This window comes from Oreochromis niloticus, linkage group LG3, assembly GCF_001858045.2.
Source record: "Oreochromis niloticus isolate F11D_XX linkage group LG3, O_niloticus_UMD_NMBU, whole genome shotgun sequence".
NCBI lineage: Eukaryota > Metazoa > Chordata > Actinopteri > Cichliformes > Cichlidae > Oreochromis > Oreochromis niloticus.
In genome coordinates this window covers 20,946,316-20,959,580 of record NC_031967.2, presented here as the reverse complement: position 1 = coordinate 20,959,580, position 13,265 = coordinate 20,946,316, and the positions used below count along the sequence as shown (strand labels likewise).

Sequence of the window (13,265 nt, the reverse complement as noted above, 5' to 3'; positions counted from 1 at the left end):
AATGTTTTCGTTAAGATACTGGATGTTGTGTTTTTCTCCACAATTTTAATTATAAGCTAGATATATTGCTGCTAACAGCAACAGGGATGAGTCAGTGAGTCAGTTGGGCTTGTGAATCATGATTCATGAGTCAGTAAAGTGATTCTCGAGTACTGAACGATTCGTTCATGATTCGCGCATCACTACTGTGTTTAATGGGTCAAAGAGCTCCATGAAACGTGGTTTTGAGCACTGAGTTTGTTTTGTAGATGCACAAAGCTGTTGTGGAACTTTCCATCCTGTAACGTGTTGAGCTACAGAGTTAATGTATTGTGCGAAGAATATCCTGGTGACTCTCGAATTATGCAAATTGAATTGTGATTCACAGTCCGGTTTCTAACTTATAAAATCAGTCAGGATATGATGCTTTGCTGGAAATGTGATTGTAGAAGCTGTTAACGATTTCTTAGCTGTGTTAGCCCTGTGAAAAGTATGCTAGCTACCCACATGTGCTCCCTGGGCTAATGCGCTTGCATGTGAGGTTTTAGCTAACACACCATGTGAGACACTTTTCATGGTTCATTTGATTTGCACTGAAATGTATTTTTGTCGTTGATATATTGTTATTGGCCAGTAAAAACTGTATAGATGTGTGATATGTAAAGACACTTAGAGGAATTTGATTTTACTTTTTTAAACTTGTACAAATGGGATACAGGGAAAATTAGTTGGTAGAAATATGTGCTTTATTTTACATGTGAAGTGACTGCTCTGCAGTGTTGCCAACTCCTCAGTAAGGAAAATCGCTATTGGCTGTCCTAAAAGTCGCTAGAAGTCGCTAGATGACATCATTGCCTAATTTGCATAATTGGTCATACTAATGTAATTGTAACCTACGTTGTTGGAGAGAGAAATAACATCGTGGAAGAGACATAAAGTGAGTAAAAAACGTCCTAAATGCATTTAGAGTTTATTTAGAACTACAAATGAAATTTCTTTTAGCAATTATTGTTTTTTTTAACATCACAATTCCAACCCTGCTCCTTTACCCGGGCTTGGACCGGCAAAAGTGACCCGAAATAGGCACCCTGGTGGAGTTACTTTGTGCGTGTGTGTGTGTGTGTTTATAAGTAGTTTTAAACCTTGTGATCCACAAAACAGCATAAGAGTAAAAGAAGAACTGACTGCGTTACAGTCAGTGCAGGAGCAGCGGCTTCGCTCATGCGCGATTCATTTGCAGTTTGGACGCATAGGTGTGAACGTCTCCTGCCCTGATAGCAGCTGGGGGAGGACTATCCTCCGCCCGTGAGCGCTTTGGCAGGGGCGAGGTGCCCACGGCAGCACCGCTGCTTGTTTAGAGTAAGAGCGATACGCGCTTTCACGTCAAAAAGTCGTCATAAATAAGTCTCCAATAACACCAGAAAAAGTCGCCAGATTTGTCGCTAGTCACTTTTTAGAATTAAAGTCGCTAAGGGGGTCTGAAAACTCGCTAAATATAGCGACAAAGTCGCTAAGTTGGCAACACTGCTGCTCTGCACATTTGTGTGCAGGCTGGTTGTTTTATGTGGTAGAAATACATGTGGCAAGGACCGAGCGGTGCCATCTAAGGACTGGATGCCACTGGACATGTCTACAAAGGACGCTCTCAATCTGAAGGCCACCTGTTTCCTTGGAGGGTGGTAGGATACAACGATTTGAGCAACGATTTGAGGATTCACGTTTTTACTGAGATCTCAGGGCACTTTATGTTGCTACCTTATTTTTGGTGGGCGGGGGGTCAGACCTGATACCACTTAACATAAACTGATGCACCAGGAAGGAGGAATACACTGAAATCACTTTTTTCCTTTAAGTCGTTGTCAGTGTCTTATTTTGAGTGGAGGTTTTCTTCTCTAAGTTGAGTTACCACTGCCAGTCTTGTAACGATCCTAACTGAGCCCAACAAGAGTAAATTACAGATATTTATTTTTATCTGACTTTAGATGACAGATTACTGTGGATTTGATTAATTCTGACTATTCAGTTCAAAAGGGCGACATCTACAGTGCTACAAGAAGATGACCCGAGAAGGAAACAAACACTTCCGAGTCTTTGAGTTATGCAAATCCTAACAAGTCAAAGGATTTGTGGAAATTAATTTTTCTACATTTGCCAAAAAAATCTGACATGAATGAGCTCCACATTTATCAGATCATTTCTGTGATAAAATTAAAATCCTTCAGTAGAGTCTGAGTCTTATAACTAATATCATTAATCTGAATTATTAACATACCAGCACAGACCAGCGTCCAATAAAATGAGGCCATATTGTCGTCTGAAGTTCAGAGTTCATTAAGTGAAAAAGATGCAGTGTGTGTTTCTCATGAGAGCAGACTCTTTAACTAAAACCTCTAAGATTCATTTAAAAACCGATAGCATGCTAAAAACAACTGAAGTAACTATTCAATATTTTACTGAACAGCACAAAAAGAAACAGCTACAAAAACAGCTACTTTTGATGAAACAGATGATGTGGATGAAACATCTGCAACTTACATGATACAATCAGTTTGATGGTTTCACTTGAGTATGTTAAAACATAGTCCCTTCTGCCCTGGCAGCTGTATCCTCCACTGTCAGACTCAATGTGCAATATCACTGATCACACTGCACCTCTCAATGGACCTGCTCCCCAGATGGCATGTATATGTATGTATATATATGTGTATGTATGTATATATGTGTATGTATAAGTAAGTACTTACACTATTGTGTACTTCACACATGGAGAGATGCCAAACTGCCCTCAGTGTTCTTGTAACAGTGACAATAAAAAGCTGTTCTATTCTAGTGCGAGGCCCCATATCAGGCACCGTTGGGACTTTTATGTTATTATTATTTTACTGTGACACTTTGTTGTTTATTGTAGACTTTACTATTTTCACTTTTTGTCATGCTGCTCTAACACATCAATTTCCTTTGTGGGATCAATAAAGTATCTATCTATCGATAATGACCTGTTGTATATGTGTCCTGTGTTGTAACTCCGCTGTGCTAACAGCTGGATTATTCACTCGCATTAGGAACACCATATAGAAAGAATTTACCGATAAGAACTTCAAGTGGTACGTGTTAAGCTTGAAATTCTTTTCTTTTGATAGTTTGCAGTGGACAGGATTTAAATCCATCAGGCCTTTCTGTGTGCATGTTTCCCTGTGTGTGTCTGTGTGGGTCTAAAAGCTTCCTCCTGCAGTCCAACAACATGCACATATTTTGACTGGGGGTCCTAAACTGACCATAAGTGTGAATAGTTGTATAAAATGTCTACAACTCCGAAGTTTCATTAATTTAAAACATCCATCCATCCATTCGCTTCCGCTTATCCTTTTCAGGGTCGCGGGGGGCGCTGGAGCCTATCCCAGCTGTCATAGGGCGAGAGGCGGGGTACACCCTGGATAGGTCGCCAGTCTGTCGCAGGGCCAACACACAGGGACAGACAACCATTCACACTAACATTCACTCGCACATTCACACCTAGTTTGGATTATCCAATTAACCTATCCCCACAAGCTGCATGTCTTTGGACTGTGGGAGGAAGCGGGAGTACCCGGAAGGAACCCACGCAAACATGGGGAGAACATGCAAACTCCACACAGAAAGACCCCGGCCTGATGGTGGAATTGAACTCAGGATCTTCTTGCTGTGCGGCAACAGAAATACAAAATCTTCATGTGGCACCAAAGTGAAAACTAGACTGGCAAAGAAAAAAACTTTTGTAAAAACATTTTATCTGAGTTCAGTTTTATAGAAAATAATCTTTATTCAAAGTAAAATTAAATTCTTATTTTGCCCAAAATTCATGATATTTAATTTGGCAAATTAAAGATAAAAAAACAAACAAAAGTACTGCTGCTATGAGTAAACATACCAGCAGTTAGAGAAAGGCTAACGTAGCAGAGCAGTCTCTCCTAAAATGAGGCCAAATTGTAGTCAAATGGATAATTTGAGGGATTAGAAAAAAGAAAAATGCTAAAACAAAAGAACTGCATCATGACACTGAGCTGCAGTGATGAAAACTCCACATGTGCAACAACTGAGGTGAAGAAACTTGAATAATAACATTTGTATTTCATTTTTCATCAAACTTATTGAAAATGTTTTTCATGTGTTTCACTGAGTGATTACTGTGTATTTTATGTAAAACTTTAAAAGTTGTTTTACGCTACTTTTGATACTAAAATAAAAGCAGAACCTGCAGTTTTATTGAAAGACAAAGTACTTTGTAGTTTTTTTCCCATGAAACATTGTGCAATATAAATTAAAAAATGGTGAAATATGTCCAACTTACGTAATACAGTTAATGTGGTGATATCACTCCAGTCTGTCCAGGAAGAGTCTCTTCTGCCCCGGCAGCTGTATCCTCCTCTGTCAGACCAAGTAGCTCTGATGATTGTGTATTTAATGGATGTTGTACGTATGCTTGACTGGCCTCGTCTCCATTCATACGTCCACTGAGCTCCTTCACCTCCCTGAATCTCACATCTGACAGTGACTGTCTCACCGCTGTATATCTGAGTCCAGGATGGCTGCAGGGTCACAGTGGGCTTAGGAGGAGCTGTTCAAACCAAAATATATCATTAGCACACTGATAATTTGACTGAAAAATCAATAATCAAAAAGTTCTTTTTTTAAATAAATACATTAAACCAGGTAATTTACTGATCTTTATATTCAACACTTTACTTATTTCTTCATCTTTATATTTACATATTTTTGAACATATAATCCATGAGTCGTCAGTTAGCTGTTGTTTGCTAACAATGCTGTTAAACCTCCAGCAATGGATTCAAAGCTGGAGACTGCTCTGCTCTCATAAAGTGATTATTAGTTCATAAATGGTGAAATATAAAGTCTTCATGTGGCACCAAAGTCAAAACTAGATTTGCAAAGAAAAACTTTTGTAAAAACATTTTATCTGAGTTTAGTTTTACAGAAAATAATCTTATTCAGAGTAAAATTAAATTCATATTTTGCCCAAAACTCACGATGTTTAATTTGGCAAATTAAAGATAAAAAACAAAAACAAAACACTGCAGCTATGAGTAAACATACCAGCAGTTAGAGAAAGGCTAACGTAGCAGAGCAGTCTCTCCTAAAATGAGGCCAAATTGTAGTCAAATGGAAACTTTGAGGAATTAGAAAAAAGAAAAATGCTAAAACAAAAGAACTGCATCATGACACTGAGCTGCAGTGATGAAAACTCCACATGTGCAACAACTGAGGTGAAGAAACTGGGATCATTACATTTGTTTTTCATTTTTCATCAAATTTACTGAATATGTTTTTCTTGTGAGTGATTACTGTTTATAACTACATTAAAAAATAGTTTACACTACTTGTTGTTATTTTGTTGTACTTTTGTATGAAATGTGTGAAATAAAGTAACATTAAAATGTCCTGTCATGTGATTGACTTACATGATACAGTTAATGTGATGACAAAGGAGTTTGCAAAGAAAAGCGTCTGGACTTCTTTAAGTTGCTTGAAGACGTTTCACCTCTCATCCGAGAAGCTTCTTCAGTTCTAAGATCAAATGGCCGAGAGTCCCAGATTTAAACCCAGTGGGAGTATCCCCCTAAGGAGGGACAAAGGACCCCCTGGTGATCCTCTAATCACATGCGCCAAGGTGTGAAAGCGGGTGTGGGTCCTAATCAGCCAGGGTTTCGGGTGAGCTCATTGTGAAACCTGGCCCCACCTTGTCATGTGAATTCCTGAGGTCAGATGGCCCAGGATGTGAGTGGGCGTTAAGGCGTCTGGGGAGGGAACTCAAAACTGGATTATAGATGGCAGACAGTTGGTGTCGTAAACCACCGCCTCTGTTCAAAGATGGTCGCTCACAGTGGACATAGATGGCCTTTTTCACTCCTCTTTCAAACCATCTGTCCTCTCTGTCCAAAATGTGAACATTGGCATCCTCGAAAGAGTGACCTTTATCCTTAAGATGCAGATGGACTGCTGAGTCTTGTCCTGTGGAGGTGGCTCTTCTATGTTGTGCCATGCGCTTGTGAAGTGGCTGTTTGGTCTCGCCAATGTAGAGGTCTGGGCATTCCTCGCTGCACTGTACAGCATACACCACGTTGTTAAGTCTGTGTTTTGGAGTTTTGTCTTTCGGGTGAACCAGTTTGTGTCTGAGTGTGTTGCTGGGTCTGAAGTACACTAACCCTAACCCTAACCCATAAATCAACAACTGGCTGCACTCACTCAAGTCCTCGCTCAACATCTACCGTCGGTAAGCGCACCCTCACCTCCTCCGTCTGTTTCTCCTCAGCTATCGGCCCCGAATCCATCTGCAGCCGCTCCACCTGTTCACCCCGCACCGGCTTCCACTGAACCTCCAGAGCGATCGTTACCGGCGCCGGAGCCCTTCTCGGGTGAGTTCGATAAATGTGGTGGATTTTTGACTCAGATCACGCTACGGTCGAATTCTGGACCTTGGCCGAAGAGACTGGGTGGGGCTGTCGGCATTGATAAGTACTCTCTTGAATAATGTTTGTGATGAGTTAAAGAGAGAATTGATGATGAGGGATGTTCCTAAGACCCTGTCTGATGTGATTACACTATGTGTGAAGATAGATGAACACCTACGGGCGCGCCGGGGAACCGGAAACTACATTTCCCAGCGGCCCCCGGGGCGCATGGAGACGACGTCAGGTGGAGGCGCGCTTAGCGGCAGTCACGCATCGGACAGCATGGAGGAAGGTGAACAGCCCATGCAACTGGGCCACTCCAGACTGTCGCCCGAGGAGCGGTATCGTTGCTGGAGAGCCGGTGAGTGCTTTTATTGTGGCCGCAGGGGCCATATTGCCACGGATTGCCCGGCTCGGCCAAAAGACAGCGCCCGCCAGTAGTGAGGAGTGTACGGGTGGGCGAGGTCACCTGTTCTCAGTCTCCTCCTCGTCTCATGATTGCAGCTAAGCTAACGGTTCGTCTCAAGACTCATTCTCTCGACACTCTGATCGATTCCGGGGCAGAACAGAATTTTATTGATGCCTCGCTGGCGCTCAAATTAGGTTTTATCACGGAGCCTCTGTCTCATTCACTCCAAGTCACAGCCCTTAGTGGCCAGCGTCTTCCAGACATTACTCATGTCACAGAACCGGTTTCCCTGACTCTTTCTGGCAATCATGTTGAAACCATACAGTTGTATGTCTTTAAAGCCCTGCTCACACCACTAGTCTTAGGCTATCCCTGGCTATGTCTACATAACCCTGTGATTGATTGGAGGAAGGAAAGTATTTCGGGGTGGGGGGAGGAGTGTCACATGTCCTGTTTAAAAGCCGCCACCCCCGCCATGAGCCTACCACCCAGTAAAACTATTTCAGAACCGCCTGATCTGTCCTCCATACCATCTGTTTATCATGACCTGGCGCAAGTGTTTTGTAAAGATAAGGCACGCTCCCTTCCTCCTCACCGGCCGTATGATTGTGGGATTGACCTCCTCCCAGGTGCGCCACTCCCGACCAGTAGGTTGTACAGCCTGTCTCGACCGGAGCGGGAAAGCATGGAAAAATACATCAATGAGTCACTTGCCGCTGGTCTCATTCGCCCCTCGTCCTCACCTGTTGCCGCTGGTTTCTTTTTTGTCACCAAGAAAGATAAGAGTCTACGGCCCTGTATTGACTATCGCGGCCTCAACTCCATCACAGTTAAAAACAAGTATCCCCTCCCTCTGCTGAGTTCCACGTTCGAGCTTCTCCAGGGTGCCACCATTTTCACAAAGTTGGACCTGCGCAACGCCTACCATCTGGTGAGGATTAGGGAGGGAGACGCGTGGCAGACGGCTTTCAATACTCACCTGGGCCATTTCGAATATCTTGCAATGCCTTTCTGTCTCACCAATGCTCCAGCTGTGTTTCAGGCTCTCGTGAACGACGTGCTCCGAGATTTCATCGACCATTTCGTTTTCGTCTACTTGGACGACATCCTCATCTTCTCCCGCTCCGTCGCCGATCACCAACGCCATGTCAGGCAAGTCCTCCAGCGTCTCCTCAAAAATCGTCTCTTTGTTAAAGGGGAGAAGTGTGAGTTTCATGTCTCCACTGTTGCCTTCCTGGGCCACGTCATTGATCATGGTAACCTCAAGACTGATCCCGCAAAAGTTCAAGCCGTGGTTGACTGGCCGACTCCTTCCAACCGTAGACAGCTTCAAAGCTTCCTGGGGTTCGCAAACTTTTATCGTCGCTTTGTTCGCGACTACAGTAAACTTGCCCTGCCTCTGACCCGTCTTACTTCTCCCAAGGTTCCCTTCTGCTGGGATGAGCTGGCTCAACGAGCGTTTGCCCATCTGAAGGACCACTTTGCCTCGGCGCCCATTCTCGTCCAACCCGATCTCGACCTGCAGTTCATTGTGGAGGTGGACGCCTCGGACGCTGGAGTGGGGGCGGTGCTTTCCCAGCGGCAAGGAGGTAAGCTGCACCCCTGTGCCTACTTTTCACGCCGTCTCTCCTCCGCAGAGAGCAACTATGATGTGGGAGATCGAGAGCTACTAGCCATCAAGCTAGCCCTGGAGGAGTGGCGCCATTGGCTTGAGGGCGCTGCCCAGCCGTTTGTGGTCTGGACCGATCACAAGAACCTGGAGTACATTCAATCGGCTAAACGCCTCAACGCCAGGCAAGCCAGGTGGGCCCTGTTTTTTACTAGATTTCAGTTCACGATCACTTACAGACCCGGTTCCCGTAATGTCAAGCCAGACGCCCTCTCACGCCAATTCGCCGCCTCCGAAGACGCAGCTCGGGACTCTCCCATTCTACCACCCACCTGTGTAATCGGGGCTCTGACCAGGGAGATCGAGTCGGCCATTCGAGAGGCTCAACGGACAGAACCAGACCCCGGAACGGGACCTCCAGGGTTGCTCTTCGTCCCCTCCTCAGTAAGGTCACGAGTGTTACATTGGGCTCATACGGCCAGATTCACCTGCCACCCGGGGGTCCACCGCACTATTGCCTTCCTTCAACGTTTTGCCTGGTGGCCTTCCCTTGCCAAAGACGTATATTTCCGCATGCTTGACCTGCGCTCAAAACAAGAGCATCCATCAACCACCCTCTGGCCTCCTCCAACCTCTGCCGACTCCGAGTCGTCCCTGGTCGCACATCGCCGTTGGCTTCATCACTGGTCTGCCCGTCTCGTCAGGTAACGCTGTCATTCTCGCCATTGTGGACCGTTTCTCCAAAGCTGCTCATTTTGTTGCCCTCCCTAAGCTCCCCACTGCTCTAGAGACCGCCCGGCTACTAACTAACCACGTTTTTCGCCTCCATGGAATCCCCGCGGACATTGTGTCAGACAGAGGACCGCAGTTTACGTCACGTGTTTGGAAGGAGTTCTGCAGTGCCCTCGGAGCTCAGGTCAGTCTCTCCTCTGGTTTCCACCCACAGACCAATGGCCAAACGGAGCGTGCCAACCAGGAGCTCGAAGCGGCTCTCCAGTGCCTGGTATCCACTAACCAGTCAGCTTGGAGCGAGCAACTGTCATGGATTGAGTATGCTCATAACTGCCTTACCTCCTCTGCCACCGGTGTGTCCCCTTTTGAGGCGTCCTTGGGCTATCAACCGCCACTTTTCCCAGCCGTCGAAGGTGAGCACTTTGTTCCCTCTGTCCAACAACATCTTTGGAGGTGTCGGCGCGCCTGGAGAGCGACTCGGGCCGCCCTTCTCCGCACAGTGGAACGCAATAAGCGCCTGCCGGATCGCCACCGGACCCCTGCCCCCACCTACGCACCTGGACAAAAGGTTTGGCTGTCCACCAGATTCGTCCCACTCAGGTCTGAATCCAAGAAACTGTCTCCCACTTTCATTGGTCCCTTTGAAGTCGACTCTGTGATTAACCCCGTCTCTGTCCGTCTTAAACTGCCCCGGAATATGAAAATCCATAACACCTTTCACGTGTCACAAGTGAAGCCGTGCCTCTCTAGTCCTCACGCCCTCGGCCCACGCCCTCGGGAGATGAGACACCTGGGTCTCATTATGGTGATCAGCATTTAAGCCAGGAGGTGACTGCTGTTCGTCGCTGGATCGTTGTCTACCATGCGTTAGTGAAGCCAAGCTACAGCAAGTTAGTTAAGAGTGTTTTCCTGTGTGCGTCGTACTTACCCTGTCTCCCTGTCTACAGAGCTCCCTGGATTTCCCCCCCGTGTGATTCCCGTGTGGCAGTGTCGGAGTGTGAGCCTGTGATCGTGTGAGTGGATATTCTGAAGAACGTGTGCTTTCCCCTGGACTTCCCTGGAGACCCCTTCTCCCCTCACTCAGCTGTATATAGCACCCCCTGCACATTCTTGTATATACACCTGGTGCATTGTAAATAAACCCTTCTTGTGAGCATCAGAACCGGAGTCCTGCGCTTGAGTCCTCCTCCAAACCGTAACATCTAGTGACAATTTGACTTGAAAATCAACAATAACAAGTTTTTGTTTTTTTTTTCATTAAGGACGCACTGAGACTAATAATTACTAATTTGACACATTTAGTTTTCTAAGTACTGTTTTGAACAGTGACTCCCTCCATAATTTGGAGAAAGCCATTTTTAACTTGAAAAAAATATTTAAACTCATCAGTTTCCTGAATGACGACTGAATCGCTTTCAGTTGTGACTAAACTTGTGTTTCTTCTCCTTCCTCTGCAGGTGTAGATGCCTCCATCAGAGATAGAGATTGCACTCTTAGAGCTAAAAGAAATGATCTCATTTTCAGATGAGGTTTTTCTGAGCTCATATTCTATGACAGCAGAATCCTTCACATCACAGGTCAGCATCACACTGCCCCCTGCTGGTGTGGTTGTGCTGTCTGCTGTCAGAGTGGCCTTGATTTTAAGTTCTGTAAGTTAGAAAAATATGAGGCTATTATTGTGGCCCTTTTAGTGGAAGAAGGAGAACCCCACCATATCTGCCACACAGATGTTTCAGCTGCAGTTTTATTTCTTACTGCAACTGTGAGCAGGTGAGCCTGGTTTCTATCGATACAACCACCTGCAGCTGAATAACATCACTTAAACGAGTGAGTAATACGCCACCTGGTGGTTTGTTCTGAGTGTGACAGAAAGCCTGAGCTCAGGGTTTATGAACCCTTGACTTATACAAAACTCATTTGTGGATCTGTCACAGCAGAAGTGCAGCAAAGGCCACGGGTAAGAAAACAGACAACTGGAGAGCAGGTGAGCTGTAAGTTGATCACATGTGTGTGCTTCAAGCCAAACTTCAAGTCTTTCCAGCTGATAATATCTATGCACACAGATGTTTTTACATATTTACAAACCTGATTATGCACACACGGATAATAATACACATACAAGAGTTTATATATATATATATATACACATGACTTTGCTACAGTAAAATCCCCAAACTAAGCAACTATCATAGAAACACCAAATTTGAGAAAAAGTATTTTGTGTTTATTCTTCCAGTAGAGTCCACAGAGTTATAAAAATGTGTTACTGTATAAATGAGTGGAGTGCAGAGGTGTGAACTCAAATGCAGGAGGCAAAATAACTTAAATAAAACTGAACATTAATACCTAAATAGTCTAAAAATGGAAACATACAAAGAATAAAAACATAAGAAACTAGAAATAAATACACTGTCAATAGAAACAACTAAGAGATGAACACACGTGAGTGTACGCAGATGCTCTGACAAAGACTGAGGAAAACACACAGCAGGACTATTTATACATGACTGAGAATGAGAAACAGGTGAAAACAAACAGGAAAATCATAAAGGAGGAAGAAAAATAACACAAAGGATGAAAGAAACCAAACCTTCAATTAAAGAGGAAATAATCAAAAAACTAAAACTAAACAGAGGGCTCTAGACTAACTTTTTGCTACGGTAGGCGCACCAGCACAAAAGTTAGGCGCACCCAAATTTTTCAACCACATCGCTTAACACCGCAGTTTTATATGTGCACTTTTTTTGTGGAGAAAATTGCTGTCAATACAGACAATATTGATTTGTAAATGATTAACTAACAATCTTGTGCTTGTGCTTAAAGTGCATTAGCACTCTTTGGTAATATGTTAAACTTAATCATCATCTTGGCTCCTCTGACAACCTGTTTGCTGCTGCCTGCTGCTGAAAGGCAGTTGGGAGAGGGGACACTTGGACAGTGCATTTATCACAGCATATAATGTGTTTTCTGGATACACTGTGCTTTTTCAGCGTTCAAAGATTGATGGCTCCATGTCAGAGCTGGCTATGAATTTCAGACGGATCAGGCCTTAACTTAACAAAAAAGTTATTAATCGTTCTTTTCATCTTTTCTTATTACTCACAGCTACATCCACTTCTGTCAGGCCTAGGCTGCTCACTAGGGCTGGGTATCATCACTGATTTTTATAATCCATTCGATTCCAGTTCTCAAAGTCCTGATTCGATTCAATTTAGCCTCAGATAGTCAGAAATATTATAATGCTGATCATTTATCAGTACTGACACTAGACTTTATCAGAGATGTGAACATCACAGCTGATGCCTTTGTGTCAAAGTAACTGAGAATAAAACACAGAAAAACATGAAGGCGATTTTCCTGGCCTGACTTTTTATAGCAGATAACCTTAAAAATATTCTGCAATTTTGCATGATTTTAAAAGTTTAAATTTATTCAGTATTGAACAGCAGAAATTAGGCTTTCCTGTCTGAGAACATTTAAGTATAAAAAAAAACAGCGGCTGACAGAGCTGTAAACAACGGTAGACTGGTGGGTAATAAGCAAATGAATAATACAGAAAACAGAGATTTGAGATGGGAAACTGTTCTTCAAGTACACAGAGAGAGAGAGAGAGAGAGCTGTGCATGAAGTGTGATCTTTATCGTTGCGACGCATTTTCTTTCCAAGCTCCTTAGACTACGATGACCTGGATGACTGAGAACCTTCACAGACAAAAATGCAAAAGTCAGAGGGAATTCATGACGACGTTTATCAAATGTGAAGCGTAGTTTGCTGCTGGTTCAGTGAATTTTGGTTGGAGACAGACAAAACCTGCTGCTCAGAAGCTAGCACAAAAAGACGTAAACACAGCGCAGACCCGACGCATCAGAATCAGTGAGCTGTCAGCTTTCAGCCCCGACGGCGTGTCCGTGTACGGGCCCACGGGTGCCGAGAAAGAGAAAGCTGATTCTGATGCGTCGGGTCCGCTCTGCGTTTACGTCTTTGTGTGGAATCTGTTTACCTGCTCTCATTTACTGTTTGTTGAAATAGTTTTGCGAGCTTTAACCTGAGATTCTGGCGTTTCTGGCCAATACATTTATATTTAAAAGTC

General features: G+C 44.1%; 2 protein-coding genes and 1 non-coding gene across 3 annotated transcripts in view; 1 reads left to right on the top strand and 2 right to left on the bottom strand.

The window, feature by feature from the left end:
- Positions 1–2,584, bottom strand: part of LOC109196520 (uncharacterized) — a 65,046-nt gene extending 62,462 nt beyond the window's left edge. The window contains exon 1 of the transcript XR_003219472.1: positions 2,515–2,584. This is a non-coding gene — a transcript (uncharacterized LOC109196520). The remainder of the gene's footprint in view (positions 1–2,514) is intronic.
- The window catches only part of LOC109198185 (low affinity immunoglobulin gamma Fc region receptor II-b), a 997,390-nt gene that overhangs the window by 520,890 nt on the left and 463,235 nt on the right, over positions 1–13,265 (top strand). The gene's annotated exons all lie outside the window — the stretch shown is intronic.
- The window catches only part of LOC109201287 (obscurin), a 493,328-nt gene that overhangs the window by 395,465 nt on the left and 84,598 nt on the right, over positions 1–13,265 (bottom strand). The window lies entirely within an intron of this gene.